Below are 15,516 nucleotides of genomic sequence, written 5' to 3'. Positions count from 1 at the left end.
GGCCAAGTGTAATGGCACTGTGCTAGTTAGCGATCCGCGATAATCTGCGTTCATTAGTTAATTTCGTATAAAACGAAATTTTGAGCTGTTCCTTGCTGCTTCGAGGCAAGGAACAGGTTAGCCACGGCAGTCTTGATATGATGCTGATGGAGGGATTAAATAATTTTATGAGTACGCGGCCACTCACTGACTTCGCGTGTGGTTAAAAGACAGCAGGGTACACTGGGAGAAGTGGTGGGCCCTATTGCCGATACACTGAAGTTCTGGGGCAAGCATGCTGTGGTCTCATGCGCTGTGTAAAAGAGCTTGATTTCATTGAACGCAACAATCAAATAAAAAAATTGCAAGGTGCACATAGGTCTTCAACGTGCGGAAATGAGAAAGCATATAACTGCCAATTCATTAACTATCGCTATCCTATCTATCACTATATCTACTAATGCCAGAGACCTATCGTAACTGTCACTATCCGCAACGAACACTATCACCTCACTATCCGGGCCTATTACTATAATTTACTATTATTATCCGTAACAGTCACCATCATTACCTATCACTATTCATAACCATCACTATTTAATCTGATGCCGTCCCATGACCCATTGATATACTTCAATTTTCATTGACCTACGTTGTCAGTCATATCTCTATTATCTCATAATATCTGACGAGACAACTATACATTGACTTTTAATTCGTATACTTTCTTGTTTTCTCATAAATGGAGGTGGGAAAAGAGCAAGCCACAGAAATAACTGACTACTATCAGCGCGAGGTTCATGTCTCTGTCGAGGAGGCTTCCTTTACTTCAGGACAGGTCGGTGAGAGAAAATTGATGGAACTGCGTTTGGTCTGTTTTTTTTTTTCGAGTTCGTGTAATATTGGCGGCTCAAACTGGTCTTCAGTGAAATGTAGCTAGAACATAGAGCGATGAGATAATTACTCAGGCTAGGTGAAAAAAAAATCTTGCATACAATTGAAATGAGTAATATGTTACAGTGTTAAGAATTGTTGCTCGCAAAATGTTCCCCTATTTTTACATAATAACTATAATCATCATTGATTGTTTAAGTTTCGTAAATACAGAAAATTGATGCAATGATTCCGGCTGATTTGACATCGATGGGATAACTTTTCTCGCAATAAATGAATACGCGGAATCGCGCTTTTAGAGCTCCAGCTTTCAAAGCGAAGGTAACCTGCCAACGCCTTGTAGTCATGGTCAAAGAGAAGTGTGTGATCATATGAACACCTCCTGCACATTGGCCGTATCCCTGATAAAACGAACGCATATTTTTTAACCCACGCGTGCGTCGAAGCATGGCAAGACACATTCAAGAATTGAAAAAAAAAAATGCCATACGACCTAACTAGTGCAGATTACCCGCAATACCTCGGGTTTACTTGCCAAACAGTTTTTCAGGGCCAGCATTCAATGCTCCCGAGTAACCGACGCACACTACAAGTAAAAGCTGGAAAGGCTAGCTCCTCTACAAGCCCGAATTTTGCTTTTTAGTGAAGGAGGCCAGGGATCCTAGCATAATCGCGACAAATGCAATCGAGAGACTGTAATTTTCCAGTTATTTCTGACAGCAAAAAGCAGATTATAGCGCCCTGTTTCTCACTGTACAGAAGTCGAAGCGTGTTAAATGATGGAGCCTTGGAGCCTCGCCGAATATTCAGCATGCTGCAGAGGACAACCTTATTTTTATACAATGAACATGCTGCCGCCGCAAAAATATTGAGCAGCAAGCAGGAATAAAAAACGCAGCGTCAGGTGACGCGTTATTACGGGGAGTGAGAAAGGCACTCGACGTCGCAAACAACTCTGTTGTTTCTATGAATAAACGTCTTTCGACTAATCTTGTGAATCCATTGACTCGTGCGCGAGCCGTCACGCTTGCCTTGAGATATCATGAATACCGCATAACCATCTTCAGGTCGCTTGCTGCAGTTGTACGCGCAACAGCACGGCATAGAGCTTGCACGCTGCAATAAAAGCACAGCGCGCAATAGGCTCCCAAAGCATCGCTGGGCGGCGCTGCGGCTCCTGATGGGCAGCGCCATCTGTGGCAGAAAAATACACAGTGGGGCGCCGCCGGCTTGGCTCGCTGCCTTTGCGGCGTGCGCCGCGCGCTTTCTCTCGCACGAGCACGCGCCCTGACGCGCCCCCGCAGGCGCATCGCGACATGCCGCCTGCATTCCGTCTTGATTATTGGACAACCTGCCGCGTATTTCCATGGAGGAAGCGTAATTATAGGCGTGAAAACTTTTATTCACGTTTGTACTGCACAGCAGACGACAGACGGCAATGAGTAAATACTGATTGTGAATGCGTTTCCCACGTTAGCGAAAACGTAGGAAGTGTATTTCGACGTAAGTCTGCTATGTAATTATATTATTGTATATAAAATGTTTAAAAACTGCAAACGTATTATCAGTACTCTGAAATAAAGAGGCTCGCTCGTTGATCATCGTTTTGGCCTGTAGCATTAGATCTGTATACGGTTTTGTTTTTATTATAACGACGTTGCTAACGCAAATCTTGCAGTAGAAGAATGAGTTATAGTCCGAAGGAGGTGTTTCTTCAAAGGCACGAACGCTAGCAGTCTCAAAAGCACATGTGTGCTGCACGCGACATAACCAGCTCGCTGGTTCGGAAGGCAGGTGATATCCAAGCTTGTACTACATAGTGTTTTATTTCGGTTCTTATTAAATGGTTGTGCTTCATTTCTATTTGGTTTGCATTAACGAAACCTGTGACGCGGATAGGGTGCTCCGCGCGAGTATTGTCAATCGAGCCATAACTAGGATCGCTTTTGTATTGCACTTCCGACATATTTTCGTTATGAATAATAATAATGTTGGTTCATTTATTGGCTAATTTGCGGAAATCTGTAAAAGAGTTTCAGCTCAGCAAGGCATGTCCCCCCCCCCTCCCCCCTTTCCAAGAAAAAAAAAAGGTCTCGTTCCTAGATATTGTCTTGGTCTTAGGGTACATTCACACAACATTGTCGATCGTGGACGTCGCACGCTGGATATCTGTTGATTTGGTTGCTTTCAGAGCACTCGCAAAGCAGGGAGAGAGCACAGAACAAAGCAAGACACGCGGGTAGCGAAGAGCTGGATATTCCTTCACCCCCTTCGCTTTGTATGCATGGTGTTAAACCACTGTACTCTTTCGATGTCTCTCCAAGCCGTCTTTACCAACTGTCGACATTTCTGAGTTTATGGAGGAGGAAATTAGCTCTTTTCGTTTTCACAAAGAACGCAACACTTCTTAGAACGCTGTCACGCGGTTGGAAAACAGGTTTTGTGGAAACGCTTCCAAAGGAATCTGCAAAGTTTCACACATGAGCCTCGTCTTTTGGCGCTTCGCCTACTATTGTGGCTGCCTATAACACAATGCTACTTAGTACCTCCGTTTCGCATCAGCGGAAGCGTTTTTGTATCGCTAAATAACCGCCAGGCGCAACTCAATCGCCGCACGCGCACAGGAAGCTAGCGGAGCGTCTGCTCCGGCGACGTCCCATCGTTTCACATTTCGCCACCATGCCAGGAATACGGCGCTGCCATCGCGCGGCGAAACTTGAGCTTGGGTTCCCTCGCTCGCCGAGACTGGGGGAAAAATGGCGCGAAGGAAAAAGAAAACACAAGGAAAACGCCGGACGCGCGTCGGTTTCCAATGGCAACGGCAGGGAGACCAATCGTCGCTCAGGAAATCGGGCGGAGAGCCGGCCTTCAGCGAAGGGGCGCGCAAGGGGCGAGGAGGAGGCGAGGAGGTAGCGCGGCGGCGGCAAAGTTCAATCGTTGGCGTAACTTTCAAAGTATCAAGGGGCTTTATGTCTCACTTCTTTCGAAGTACGGGAAGCTCAGAGTAAGATATTATATGAGGAACGCCTGAGGAAATTGGACAGTAACAGATGAGCAGTTAAAGTATTTAAATACCTATACCTAAAAACCGTTGACTCACAATGTAGGAAAAGAACTAGGAAACTAACCAGTAAGTATGCTAGTCACAAGGACGGAGAAATAAAGAGCATTAAGCAACAAGTGAAAAACACAGAAGGTAAAAATTGGATAAAGTCGATGGAAGAGAAACAGAGTGTGGAACTATACCGAAAGTGGAAAAGGCAGATCAGGAAGCAAGCTTTCTTTGATAATTCAAGAGGCAGTGCCCTACTTTTTGAAGCTAGGTCAGGGTGCCTTAGAACACGCAGCTACAAAAAGAAATTGAACAAGGAAGATGACACATGTGCAGTATGTGGTAAATCCACAGAAGCAATTAACCATCTTATACTCGAATTTGATGGTATCTATCCGAGAGTCGATGCAGGCGCAGTCGCTCTTCCCGAGGCCCTGGGGTTTAGAGATACCAGTGGCCGGGTGAATGAACCTGCGGTGGAAGCTAGCAAAAAACGGTTGGAAGGTTGGTGGTTTAAAAGCAGGAAAGTAACATAATGTTAGTAATGTAGAAAGAAAAATTCACGAAATAGAATGATGATATAGTTAACCAATCTAAAGTAATAATTAAGATATAGGGGCAAAAAATGAACATTATAGCAACTGCTACCCCCCTAAGGGGTAGCAGTTCCATTCATCCATCTATCCACTTTATGTCTCATACCCTGAGTATGCCTCCAGACGTTATACCGCATCTCTAGAAGGAAACTATATATATTCGCGCAATTAATGAGCGAAGATTTGGATAAGTAGTACAATTCGCTACTAGGCCGGCGTCACAGCGGAGTATAGTGCAGTCGGATACAAGTCAAGTACCAAATGGCAGATGAACCTCAAACAAAGGGGTCCCTCAGCCAATGATGTCGACCAAATTCAGTGTCACCGCAGCTCCGAGTTGACGCCATAGTTAGATATGACTCAAGAAAAAAAAAGAAAAAAAAAAGCATCCCCTCACAGCCAAAGGCGTCGATCGATTCTGATGAAGTCTTGGGAAATCCCCCTGGATCTGCTAGCGCGGCTGTGGTAGGGTTCGGTAGGGTGCCTGCATGGATAACGGAGCGGGGGCGAGAGAGGGCGACACATTTGCGACCTCTCTGACAGCTGAGGTGTGTGGCATTCTTCGGTTGCGAAAGTTCATTACCTCAGTGGATATTTGCAGTTTCCGTGAAATGAAGTTGTGGTATGCACCTGTCGGCCCAAACTCAGTCGCTCCGCCCCATTTGCTGCCACGAGAAGCAACCATTGCTTTCGCCCACTACGGCGGCCTTCGTGCATGCTCAGACGAAGAGTGGGGCGAGATTTGAGGAAGCTACCGAAGCGTGAGTCATAGAGAGCAGCGTGTTCGATGCCTTACGCACGTAACGTTGCTAATTTGCGTGGAAAGCGGCGAAAAAGAGGCACGCAGCTGAAGCGCCAGATGTGCAGGCAACCACGTCGCAAATATAAGGCCGTAAAAATCTGAATTGCGAACGAGCGCCGGATTCTTTGCTGCTGCCGAACGCGTCGAGGCGTGCAGAGGCGCTTCGTACCCACCAAGAGTGCTACTCTGAGCGTCCAGTATTTCCGGCCAGGAACGCGACATACTTGTCGAGTTTGTCCAGGCCCGTTAATGTTCCTTAAACTTGCCATCGACGATTGTAGCGCCGTAATCTGCCCGCAAAGGAGACGCTTAGTCGCACTTTTGAGTCGTGACTCTCAAAAGTGCGACTAAGCGTACAGAAGCAAAGCGCAGCGTATACCGGACACGGCAGAAATAGCAGAAATATTGTTAAAACGAAAAAGAGCGCAAATAAAGCCCACCGTTCTCGTCGCTTCTGTGGCGCAATGCAGGTAATTGCTGTTAAAAACTCAGTCTTGTGTGCCTGAGTTTGTCGATGTATTTGAAAAAAGTGATTAATTTGAAAGTTTTATATTTACGAGTATAGCATAGAAGCCCCATTTTTTGCAAATCGACTGGACTGTGTTGGTTGTGAAATAAAGGCAAAAAGATAGCGCACGTTTCTTAATCATTTGTACATAGTCTATGTACATAGGACATTGTTGCAGTGTAATAAATACCATGTTTGAAACAAAGAAAAGCTTCTCTAGCGCAATGGGTTAATGCTGCGTTTTCGAACGTCGAAACCACGGTTCGAATATAGGTCGGTCTATGTTTTTTGTGTACACCTTTTTTTTTTTTTTTACTACTGCCAGCAATAAAATAAATTACTAAGATTTTCCAGGGGAGTGTTCCCTTTTAGGTTGCATTATGTGATGTTTTTGATTATAAGCTGTAAAACAGGCCGTGAACGGCCTAGGAGGCGACATCAAATGCCAGTAATTGCAATGCTCACACTTTTTCATTCCGTATTTATTTTCGTTGCGAGTTCGGAATTACGCGTCCACACCATTATTTTCATTTCCGATGGGCTGTCTATCTATAAGGCACTAAAGAAAAGTGAAAAAAAAAATGTAATACCTTATATTTGCTAGCTCTATGTGTATTGAAAGCTGTATATTATATTTTCTATATTTTCTAGGAGGTCCTTATACAACATACACATACGCCAATGTGATGTGATCATCACCATATAATATCGAATGCGTAAAGAGTTGTAGCTGCGGATGACTTGACCAAAGTATCATGGCCTACCCGCAACCACGGCAGTTGCAGGCTCTTACACGTGCAATTCAATGCCAAGCTTGCCAAAACTCACAGCATGTGCACTTAACACCGTACAGAGTATCTCTGGCGATTTGAACCAAGGATTTTCAATAAGCATTTCATCGAAGCTGGTTGCAACAAACGACACATTATTTCCCGCCGTGTGATGATCTAGATGCTATTTTTAATTCCGGTTGATTAGATATCTGGTTAGCTATAGATCAATAATGCATTTTTGTTAATCGCATTAGGGTCAAATGTGTTTCGCTAACTAGTAGACGAGGTTAAGAAATCGCGCATAGAATTTCTTATGCAAACGTATCCCATACGTGGTTTCAGCATTGTAAGAAAATCCATAAATTACGCAAAAAAAAAAAAAAAGGAACAAGTGACCGTACTCGTGCGCTGCCGTATTAATGCGCTACGCTGCGAAGGGTGTTTTGTATCAACGAAGCGTGCGTATTTCGCTGGCTTTCTTTAAATGCCAGAGAAGAGGGCCACGCGGGAGGTAAGCAAAAAAAAAAAAAAAAACAAACATCGAGCGATTGTTTCTTAATTCTATATTAACGAAACGCAATGCGTCCTAGACTGAACATTTAAAGAATTATTCCAGGGTTGCACTTAAGTATGCTTATAGGTGCAGTAATGCTGAGCGTTCTGCTGCCGATTATGTTGCGACTTGTACGTTTCTTTATGCCTTTGCCGACTGACGAATTAACGTAATTGATTCACTAAATGAGTAAGTAACTAATTCACCAAAATGATAATGTGACCCATTAATTTCTGAGTAACTCATTAGTTAAAGTATTTAATAATTCGGTTAAATAAAATTCTCCAATTATTTCATTTGTTATTTGACTACATGATTAATTGCCAAACTCACTTAGAAGATGAAAGGAACCGTTCATTTCTACGCAGTAGACCAATTTAAATAAATTAACTCGTCAGTTATTAATTAAAATTAATTATATATTTCGATATTTAATTTATTATCCGTACTCTTTATTTTTACTTAATAAACTATTATATTTATTAGTCATGCAATGGATGATTGCCCGTTCGAACACCCTCTGTTGACAGGCCCTGTCCACGTCACTCTCGAGCCGACACACTGACGACGCCATCTATATGAGACAAGAAATACTTTTGCATTAATGCTTCGTCATTATTCTTGTTAATCATGCAATTAAGCGAATTATAAAAATACTATGATGAGCATCACAAATGGCAAGCAGTGTGTTTAGCTTTGCCCAGCAAAGGTGTTCCACTTTAAAAAAAAAAAAAAAAAAAAAAGCCATTCGTTTGAGTTATGCCACTTTTGCCGTAATAAGTAGTGATAATGGGATAATGATACCATTATCAATATGGCTGATTAACAGATGAATCTTGGTTACAATATTCTCTGTTTTTCATGCTTTTCGTGCGCCTGACCTCAACCTGAAATATGAGTTTGAGTGAGGTCGCCTCAGTAGTCATGCAGGAGACCTCAATCTCAAATGGTGAGGTATTTGAGCTCAAGTGTCTACTTCTACGAAAGGTGACGCAAGAACTTGTTCCGTTGCGTTCACCGTTCATTGCTGCCATGGACCACACCGACTTGGACGATTGTCGGTGCGTGCACCCCAGCTCAAACTTCACAATACAATATCGTTCAGATAGAGTCTGCGATATAAGGGAAGGGAGCGAAGTTCAGCGATATTCGAAATCTACGCCTAAGTTGTCGGCCGCGGCACCCTTCGTCTGTCAGCTGCACGCAGAGTCGCGGTCTGCCAGTCACGCGCGGATGCGTCGCAGGGACGCGTGATAAACAGCTACATACTGCGCATCTCCCCTGCCGCCAAAAATACGCGCTGCGCGGCGCGCTTGTCATGACTCGCACAATGCGCGCCAAGTATATACATGAGGCTTTGTCATCCACGCTGAACTTGCATCGGAGTCACGCAATCGCTCGCGGGGAAATGGGAATTCTAAGAAGCACTAGTTCGTACTGCCCTCAAAATCCGTTCAGCGCAGTTTTGTTATTGTTGTCGTCGTGACGGTTGTGACATCGCGGGTGAAGATTCAACGTATACATCAGTGTGCGTGCACGTATTGGTATCGATTGCATCAGCCTGCAGTTACGTCAGAGTGACGCAACGAAGGCTCTTGGAACGGCGGGTGAGACAGTAACCCCTTTCTACGACGTATCATGCATACACGTCGGACGGCGAAAGACAAAGAATAACCGAGGGATAAATGCGTGCCGTTACGTTAGCGGCCGTGGCAGACTTTCTCGCTTGACCCGGCGGTATTCTACGAGTTTCATGTCATATACTCAATATACAGATATGCCTGAGAGCCGCGAGTCGTACTTGGATCGGCTGGCGACAGCGACTTTGAAGGAATAGCTTAGCTCGTTGGCTCCAAAACCCTTTCGGCGTAGTAGAAGGAGTAGTAGTATAATATTAGTAGTAGTAGTAGTAGTAGTAGTAGTAGTAGTAGTAGTAGTAGTAGTAGTAGTAGTAGTAGTAGTAGTAGTAGTAGTAGTAGTAGCAGCAGCAGCAGTAGCAGTCGGCACCCTGTGTCGGAAATAATCGATGGCTGCTAAAAAAGAAAAAACAAAAAGAAGATAATATCACAGTAATTTGTGGTTCTAGTGATTGTAAAAAATACGCATAGGCAGGGCCTGCCAGCTACATTCCGCTCCGAAGGCTGTCGGTGACGCCGACGCGTACCTGTAGAGCGCAGCTTCCACCAATAAACGCTCATTCTATTCTGACATGTCTTGACTGTAATAGTAATTGATGATTGATTTGTGTGCGATAGGCGATGACGAATAAATGAAATAATTGTAACTGATTAATTGATGAATTGAAAGCTAAAATAAACATGGAAAAGGGGGTTCAAAGGTGCGAAAATGTTCCGAATGGAAAGCCAATGTTTGCTGGTGCTATAAGTATCGGCGTTTAAAAAGTTAGATCAATTAAAATTTTAGATAGAAGCAAATAGAAATACAAATACAACAAAATAAAGTATAGAAAAAATAAAATTGAAAAGTACAAATAAAATAAATTGTTAGTCATATTGGTCATTTATGATAACCACCGCTGCCTGGCCGACACGATGATTATAATTAATTACGATTCATGGCAAAAAAATTGCATCCACTATGAAGTCAAGTTTTCATCTCACTCGTACATAACACAAGTGAACTCGCCAGTGAGCCTTCAACACTTTGAGCTAGTGTGCGTGGATGCCTGTACCTCTATATTCGCTTGTTCTTCACTTGGCTGCATGAAGGCCGCAGTAACAAGCTTGCTGTTTATTGTTGTGACCTTCCTCAGGTCAACTCGAGCAGGACCAGGAAACGCGGGCTGACGAAACAGCTGACGCAATTTTTCTCGCCGATGACGTCATCACGCTTTTTACCTAATAGCGGAGTGCAAATGGGTATTTTAGTGCAAGCAGCTGTTACGCTAGCGAGTCCACACGGCACGTGTACGCCGCAGGCACAACGCCAGCCAAATTTCCCTCACAGATGGGATGGCGGCCAGGCCTCGTGTACCGCTGTAGACTGCTGGGCTGGGCAGGGAAAGCGCCAAAACAAAGGGACTGAAACAAATCTCCGAGATAGAGCATGTTCGTCTTTCCCCACGTGCCCATTAACGCTGGACCGCGATCTGGACACAGCTCGATCGAAGCGGCACGCGTAAGGAGGCCAGCGCCAGGGAGAAGTAGGGCGCGAGCCTTTCCACCGCTGTGCTGGGTCCCGGGCTCTGGCGCGCGCTGTTGGGTGGGCCGTTCACGATCCACAACGATGCTGCGCTGATGCGTAAAAAAATGCCGCGGTGACAGTTCCAAAAGCGAGCTTCTTCGAGAAAGAGTCGGTGCCTTTCCCTCCACCACCAACGCCGGTCGATCGCGTCTCGCAGAGAGAATCGGCCCAAACGGACGAAACTGGCGCCACTTCGCTTTCCTTTTGGCGCGCTTTTGCGAAAAAAGCGCGCCAGTCAGTGGGGCAGCAGACCGGACTCTTGACAGCGACAGATGGTGCTCGCGCCAAAATTGTCCTCCTTTCCTCCTCCCGCATCAACTGTCCACGCTCCTGGCGTGTCCGCCGGCACATCTCGGCTGCTCGGCCTTCGTGGAGTCAATGCAAAGGCGTTGTTGTCCGTGGAGGGTGGGCGGCTGCGACGGCGGTTGTGTTTGCGTTGTTGTTTCCGTCTACGCCGAAAGGCAGCCGACCAGCGCGTCCTTGACCGAGCATGGCCGCCAGACCCTCTCCGTTCACGCCTATAGAAAGAGATGCTATTTCCTTGTTTCCTTCTCAGTCGTGTTTCATTTCCCGACTATAGTTTAAGTCAGCGTGGCCAGTGAGGTGGGCCACAAACTTGGCGGAGGAAGAAGGGAAGGTCGGCGGATGCGAAAAGGCAACAAGCGAGAATTGAAAAACACATAACAGCATCACGTACGCCTGGCCTGCTGCCTTGCTTCTTCCTCTCGATTCTGACTCGTCGGCGTGGCCAATGTTTTTTTTTTTCTTTTTCTTTTTTTTTTTCCCGTCCTCGTCGTGTTGTCCTCCCTCCTTGATGGAGAAGAGAGGCAGCGCTAACGGTTTCACCGTATCCGGGATGGAGAGTGGGGGCGAGGCCTAAGCGCATTGGCAGAAATGCCGCTGTGCCAAAGCCAGGGCCGAGAAAAAGGAAGAAAGGGGCGGGTGCGAGTGCGGCAAAAACGGGGCGCTGCCAAATATAGCTCACCGCAGCCACAACCGCCGCCGCCCAGGTGTTGTCGTCACTCTTCGTCGGAAATCGCACTGTCCTCCATCTCTCTCTTCCCCTGCGATCTTTCGCCAACTTCGTCCTCGCTCCTCATCAAAACATGCTACACAGGAAAGCAGGCAGGCAGAGCCCCCGTGTGCGCCGCCCGTATATCAGTGTTTAGAACTCTGGCTCATTTCATGGGGCTGTGCAGAAACTCGCACTCAGCGATACACCGCACATATATCCACATATAGTGCAATATGTGCGTGTGCTCGGTATCGACGAGGCATCTCTTATACTGCTTTCGATTTCCGCGAATGGCGTCCTGAAATCTCGGCGAGTTGGCGCGTGCCACTGTTTCCCGCAAGAGGATCAGTCGGATAAGAATAGGGATCAGTGCAAGGTCCTCGCCTGTGCCTCTTTCTCGGTCCCCAGCTCTCTTCATTGCTTTCTCTCTTTCTCTCCCGGAGCAGTAGTGGTATGCCCTCAGAGGGAGTGTTGTCGCGCGTTTCTTTTCCTCCCTGTCTCCCTTCTTTTCTCTCCCACTATTGCCGAAAAGTGTTGTCTGCTGCGCCAGTCATTGGGTAATCGTATACTTATTGCAACGATCGCGTCCTGTTTTTTTTTTTTCTATTTTCCTGTTCTTCCTATTGTCAGGCTCCTTTGTGTCCTTTCTTTTTTTCTTCTTTCAACTGGTTCACAGGAAAGGCGCTGTACCTGTCACACTTGTTTCTGTGGATACCTGAACCGGGCCGTAAGGGAAGAGAGGAAGGTGGGAGCGAAAGCTGAAAGAGAGAAAGCGGAGCCTTAGTGGAGGACTACGTAGTAAATCAGACCACCTGGGGATCTTTAACGTGCACAGACATTGCAGAGCCACGGCCGCTCAATGGAGGCGCATGCGCTTCCATTGAGCAGCCTTGGCAGAGCACACGGACGCCTCTTCGTTTCGCCTCCGTCGAAACTCAGCCGCCGGCGCGGTAGGGATCAAACCCGGGTAATCCGACACAGTATAGTCGGATATCTTAACCACTGCACCGCCGCAGCGGAACCCTTCTTCTTTTGCCGAATAGTCGAAATTACTCCGTAGCCCTCCACTACGACTCCCCTTTCTCTCTTTCCACTTTCACTCCCACCACCCTGCCTTCACTTACGGCGCGGTTCAGGTTTCAACAGACACGTGTGTGACAGATACTGCGCCTTTCCCTTCCTGTGAATCAATTATTATTATTATTATTATTATTATTATTATTATTATTATTATTATTATTATTATTATTATTATTATTATTATTATTATTATTATTATTATCATCATCATCAGCCTGACTATACCCACTGCAGGGCGAAGGCCTCTCCCATATTTCTCCACTTAACCCGGTTCTGTGCTAGCTGCATCCACTTGACCCCTGCGAACTTCTTAATCTCATCCGCCCACCTAACTTTCTGCCGCCCCCTGCTGCGCTTTCCTTCCCTTGGAATCCAGTTTGTTACCCTAAGCGACCATCGGTTATCCTCTCTTCGCACTACATGTCCTGCCCATGTCCATTTCTTCTTAATTTCCACTAGAATGTCGGTAACTTGAGTTATTTCTCTGACCCACTCTGCACGCTTCCTATCTCTTAATGTTACCCCTACCATTTTTCGTTCCATAGCCCTCTGGGTTGTCCTCAACTTAAGTAGAACTCTCTGGGTTAGCCTCCACGTTTCAGCGCCATAGGTGAGTACAGGTAAGATGCAACTGTTATATACTTTCCTCTTTAGCGATACCGGTAAGCTGCTAGACATAATCTGCGAGTGCCTGCCAAATGCGCTCCATCCCAATCTTATTCTTCTTGTTATTTCCTTTTCATGGTCCGGATCTGCGGTTACAACCTGTCCTAAGTAGACATATTCGCTTACTACTTCCAGTGCTTCGCTACCTAATGTAAACTGCTGTTCCTTCCCTAGGCTGTTGAACATTACCTTAGTCTTCTGCATATTGATTTTCAAGCCTACCTTTCTACTTTTCCTGTCTAGGTCATCAATCATTATTTGTAGCTCATCTCCCGAGTTGCTTAGCAAGGCAATGTCATCAGCAAATCGCAGATTACTGAGGTATTCTCCATCTACCCTGTGGGATTCGGGCTTGCTGCGGCTGCCCTTTGCGCGGCCGCCGCCCGCTTCCCAGTTGTTCTTCCCGTTCCCTTTCTCCCGCCTGAGGCGGCGGAGAGGGGCTCGGACGACTTGTCACTGTCGTTCGGGCCACAGCTCCGCCCTGGCGTCCCAGTGGCTGTTTCTCATTGGCGCCTTTTGGCGGGAACACGGCACCGCTTCGAGGGCCGCGCTCGCGCGACCCTCCGAGCGGGGCCCAGGGGGAGACTCCTCCGAGACATCGTAAGGTGCGTACGCTACTGTTCTTGTCTGCCGGCCTTTGTCCGCGCAGACCAGTGTGTACTCGAGTTCGTCTGCTCCGGGTCGTACCTGAGAGCGCAACTCGAGCCTGTCGATCGTGATCCAACGATCCGAGACAGGCGTACCTTGCGGTGGTTGCCCACTTTCTCTCAAAGGAACCCTCTGGTCACTGCGAGAGAGAGATCACAGCACGCCCTTGCGTGCTTGCGGCGCACTCCGTGTCACTTGTGCGTTTTGTATATTTTGTATGTGTGTGCGTGTGTGTGTGTGTATGTGCCGCTGGAGGATGGCGTTTCAATAAACGTCTCCTTCGTGAACTTGGAGGTGGGTGTCCTTGCAGCGAAGTGCTCTCCTCCCGGTGGAGGTTGAATGCGCGCTGCGGTGTTTCAGGGTGCGCGTGGTAACGGCTGATCGGGGTTTCGGCTCGCGCGACGCTCGAACCCGCGGTGGTTGGTGGCTTATGTCCACGTAGGAAACCACAACCCTTATCCCTAACTGCTCCCATTCCAAGTCTCTGAATACTTCCTCCAAGCAAGCTGTGAATAGTACTGGGGAGATTGTGTCTCCTTGCCTAACACCTTTCTTTATGGGAATTTTGTTACTTTCTTTATGCAGAACTATGGTTGCTGTGCAGCCACTGTATATATCTTCCAGCACTTTCACGTACGGCTCGTCTACCCCCTGATTTCGCAATGCCTGCATCACCGCCGAGGTTTCAACTGAGTCAAATGCTTTTTCGGAATCAATGAATGCTATGTATAAGGGCTGGTTATATTCCGAGCATTTTTCTATCACCTGATTGATGGTATGGATATGATCGATACTAGAGTACCGTTTCCGAAACCCTGCTTGATCCTTTGCTTGATTGAAGTCTAAGGTTGTCCTGATTCTACTAGCGATTACTTTAGTAAATACCTTATACGTAACAGACAGTAAGCTGATTGGTCTGTAATTTTTAAGGTCCTTATAGTCCCCTTTCTTATGAATGAGGATAATGTTTGCATTCCCTCAATTATTATTATTATTATTATTATTATTATTATTATTATTATTATTATTATTATTATTATTATTATTATTATTATTATTATTATTATTATTATTATTATTATTATTATTATTATTATTATTATTATTATTATTATTATTATCAGGACCAGAACCATCTGGGGAGTCGTCTAGCGTTCGCGTCAAGTGCAAGCTCGGACGCGTGCATTCTGTACGAGTCCGCAAAGAGAAAAAAGCTTGCTTCTAAATGGCTTTCAGCCAGCGTCCTGTTGTTACACATTTAACAACTGCATTATAAGCTGTGGTGGCTGAGTTAAACGCCTCTCGATAACCGATGTGTAACGATCCTTTGCGCGTGTGCCGAAGCTAAATGGCTTGTCTGAATTAATCGGTCCAGGTGGTCCGCCTGCATCAGGGTGCGGACTCTATAAGGTGGTTTCATGAACGAAATGTTGTGAAGATTAAGGATAATATTGCTCTAACGTAGGATACCTTTGGGCGCATTCCAACGTTCAGGATGTGCTAAGAGACTTCTCTCGCTTAAGCTGCACTATATTACCGGATAAGCGGCACAACTACGCCATTGGATACAAGAAGACGCTAAAAACATTGATCATATAAAAAAAAAAAGGCATCCGTACACACGAAGTCCTTAAAACGAGTGCTTCACCCACAAGCCTCCTATTTGATAACCGCTCCGAGTCTCTCGACCTTGGCATTTGTTGTAAGGAAAAGTGCACCCTGATTTCCCCGTGCACTTTCTCCCTC

The sequence above is a fragment of the Amblyomma maculatum genome, chromosome 2 (genome assembly GCF_055883805.1).
Source record: "Amblyomma maculatum isolate TAMU_Amacu chromosome 2, ASM5588380v1, whole genome shotgun sequence".
Classification (NCBI taxonomy): domain Eukaryota; kingdom Metazoa; phylum Arthropoda; class Arachnida; order Ixodida; family Ixodidae; genus Amblyomma; species Amblyomma maculatum.
This window is presented reverse-complemented; position numbering follows the sequence as displayed.